At 43.5% G+C, this 3,764-nt stretch overlaps 1 long non-coding RNA gene across 1 annotated transcript; it reads right to left on the bottom strand.

Moving 5' to 3' along the window:
• Positions 1-1,779: 1,779 nt before the first annotated feature.
• On the bottom strand, positions 1,780-3,553 carry LOC104874672. The gene is made up of 4 exons (XR_783835.2): positions 3,484-3,553; positions 2,841-3,079; positions 2,239-2,381; positions 1,780-2,153 (listed from the first exon to the last, which is right to left on the bottom strand). It is a non-coding gene; the product is annotated as an uncharacterized LOC104874672 (long non-coding RNA).
• Positions 3,554-3,764: the final 211 nt, after the last annotated feature.

Genomic DNA, 3,764 nt, shown 5'->3' with positions numbered 1-3,764 from the left:
AAATCAATAGAAATCGCCTGTTCTCTCTTTGCAGTTTCATAATTCAGGCCATGGCTGACCCAAACCACCGAAGTCAGTTCCATTGCCATTTAGGACTATTACCTGCCTTGTTAAATATTCAAGGCAATGCCCCTCCGGATAGGACACAAGCACTTTAACACCACAGATTGATCTGCGGCTCCTTTGTATGTGCAGCCTGCTGGAAGACATTACAAATCCAAATCCTGCTTTCTCTAGTTTCCCAGACTTGGAGCTCTGCAGCTAGGGGTGGTCAGGCAGCTTTCTCTGACCGTACTGCCCACATCTCTGGACTCAGAGAATTGTTTTTTGATTCCCAGGATGAATTGTGCACTTGGAGGATTTCTGCATGCATCCTTCTCTCTGCAATTTTCCTCTGTCTTAGATGATTAGACAAAGGAATGCTCTTTGGTGCAAACCACTTGAGTGCACAGTTATACGTAATCTTGATGAGGCACCTGAAATTGAGAGATGGGTAAAAACCTGAGCACATTTCCTTAGGAGGTTCGTGCAGAACTGAGATTCGCTCAGGAAATGTTAATAGACAGAACAAATTGGTCAGGCTGAAGAGCTAATAGGTCAGGTGCTGCAAAGGAATTAGAGAAAAGCTCACTAGAAGCACTAACCAAGCAGGCTACAGCCAGTTGAAGAACACTTTTACAGACATTGTAGTTATTCAGGGAGACTGGGATTAGCCCTTCATTCATAAATGACTGCTTTCATCAAATATTATTGTATGCATGCTAAGTACTGAATAATACGCAAGTGTCTGGTGATAAATAATGAATCAGAAAATAATGAATCGAGTTCTGATTTTGAAACTTAAAATTTTTATGTTTGCTTTACATAGTATTAGGAAATAGCAGGCAAGAAAAGAGAGATCAGGCTAGCATAAAATGGAGAAAATGTATTAGATAATGCAATGAAATATAGTTTCACATAAAATTTACTATTATACAGTATAGCATATATGATTATGTGTGATATCATATGATAAGTGTTTTAGTCTGCTCAGGCTGCCAGAACATCATTCAATAAACTCCATGGCTTTTCTCACAGTTGTGGAGGCTGAGGTCATCATAGCAGCACTGGGTTCTGGTGAGAGCTGCTGACAGAGAGGGGTAGAGGCAGAGCACATGCAAATGTTCTGATGTCTCTTCCTATAAGGAAATACTCTCAGCACAAGGACTTTCCTGACCCTCATCATCTCCCAGAGGTGCTGCTTCCAAACAGCATCCTGGTAAGTAACACACTGAGGGTTAGACATTCAGCATAGGAATTTGGGAGACATACATTTCAGTCCATAGGGCTTATAATTGGATATGATTGACACACTATAAAATTATACACCAAATGGAGATTACTGACTGAAAAAGGATCAGGTGAAATAAGGATCCTTGCAAGAAGTACCATCTAGGAGTGGGTACGTATTCAAGCTCAAAGGAAAACATGGATCCAGAATCTAGAAAATGATGCAAAAAGATCCTGAATAAATGTAGGAATGGACAAAGAAGCACAATGGGGCAGGAAAGTCCCATTGCTGAGCTCATAGGCTACAGGGTCAGGCAGAATTGAAGCATTTAACAGCTATGGACAGGAACAAATAGGTCAAACTATTTGAGTATTGATTTTCATAATTACAAAGTGGAAGGAATAAAAATTCAGATAGTGTGAAAATTTCAGGAGGTAATATACATAAAGAGCTTCACTCTGAAGATGTCACAGTATAAATGTTTAATAAATGGGAACAACTGCTGGTGAACTACTGACAATACCCTACCGGCACGCCCTGTTGTCCCCTCATGCAGGCTGTATCCTGCACCCAGCCACCTCCAAGGCCACCACCCTGAGCCAACTCGCTGATTTCCAATGTGATCTTGGGTCCATGATTTAAACTTTCTATACCTTGGTTTCTTCAGCTGTGAAATAGTTACAATGTTAGCATCGATGCTGTGGAGATACACAATTAAAATACACAGAGTACTGTAAGAAGCCTAGACCCTAGCATGTGCTGAGTACAAAGTCGGTGCTGCACCTGTCATCATTGTCGCTTGTCTGTATCTTTACTTCTCATCTACTCATCCGCTCCCATCCTTCCTCCTTGGGTTTCTTCTCACAGCAGCCAGAAAGCAGCTCTATCAATATATAAATCATATTACTTCCTCTCCTGCTCAAAACCCTCCAGTGATTTCCCACTAATCCGAGGGAAAGCAGTCTCACCTTGCCCTGGGCCCCCTTACGTCACTGCCGCATGTCAGCATCTCAGTAACTGCATTTCTCTCTTGCCTGGGCATATTCATGGTCGGTGTATTCACTCAGCTGAAGATCTCTGCTTAGACATCCCATTGGCAGGAAGACCTTCCCTGATTGATTAACCGAAACAAACACCACCCCAGCACATGCTGTCACCCTAGCCCTTCCCGACTTTCTTTACCACCTGATGTGTTGGGGATTTATAGTGACAGTCTCCCACTGCCTTCTGTCCCCATATATGTAAGCCACCTAGGGCGGGGCTTTGTCCTGTCCACTGTCATTTCCTCGGGAGCACCAAATGTGGTGGGCACGTAGCAGGAGTTCAATCTTCTTTGCTCAGTGAAGAGTCATTTTAGGGACAGAGAATCTCCCTGATGGACCCCATGAGTGTGGAAGTGCCCCTTTCAGGGTGAAATGTACCTTGGCTCTTAACCTGGTTGACAGATTTCTGGGCTCAGAGTCCCTGAGCTATATATTGTCCTTGCAAGCAACGTGCTGCGAAATTAGCAGGACAGTTCACAGAAGCAGAGGGCAAAGTAATCTGCATTGTTTAGCAATTTAAGCCTTACCTTAATGACCCAGTAAATCTCTCTGGGAATCTGAGTGTCTCTAAAATATGGTTATTCTGCGATATCGCTGACTCTGGCAGTCTCTAGAGGGGTATTATTTGTGAGCAGTTTAGGACGGGCCTTTTGTAGGCAATTTTATGTTCCACTTTAGGTCCAGGCACAAGGGAAGAAGGTGTATTTCTCCTATTTGTCCTGCCTTTCATCCAGCAGAGTGCAAACCGTTCACAGGCAAGGTGGGACTGTAAATTTGGGAAAGAAAGAGAGGGAGGGAGGGGGAGAGAAGAGAGAGAGAGACTTGGAGAGTGCAGCTTCTGTGCTACTATGTTAACCATAAATGTCAGGCAAGGGGACTTACAAAGCTGTGATTGTTAATATTCACATCAAATGTTGAAGGTTGTCTCCCCACAGTGTTTCTTCCTTACCTTCTTACTCAAGGGCTTCATTTTCAACTTCACACCTACTTTAGTCACTAGCCACCCAACCTGTCCCTGTGTAGTCTTATCCTGAGGACTGAGCCATCAGGTCTTCTATTGTGAGACAGTTGCCTTTAAAAGGCACTTAAATATTGCAGACAACTTGAAAAACAAGTTTATTACAAGGACGTCCCATCACCTGCACTTCTTGGCATCCACTTAGCTCTTACCTGAACTTCCGCTCCTATGCATGTTCAAGCTCAAGGAAAATTCAACTCCACATCTCTTGCTCTGTGTCCTGGAAACAAAAGTTTGGTTTGCTCAGATTTTTTGAGGCTTTGCGTATAACTCACTGACAGTGTCAGACACAGGTGCTGCAGAGCCTGGAGCAGTAGAAGACTGGTGAACTCGTGCAGACTTTCCTCACAGACAGTAGGAGCACAGCAAGGCTCTGCCTAAGTGTGTAGCACATCCGTATACTTGAACAGCCTCATATCCTATCTAATAGTTC

This window comes from Fukomys damarensis, unplaced genomic scaffold (assembly GCF_012274545.1).
Source record: "Fukomys damarensis isolate Sample0158 unplaced genomic scaffold, DMR_v1.0_HiC HiC_scaffold_35, whole genome shotgun sequence".
In the NCBI taxonomy this organism is placed as follows: Eukaryota; Metazoa; Chordata; class Mammalia; order Rodentia; family Bathyergidae; genus Fukomys; species Fukomys damarensis.
This window is presented reverse-complemented; position numbering and strand designations above follow the sequence as displayed.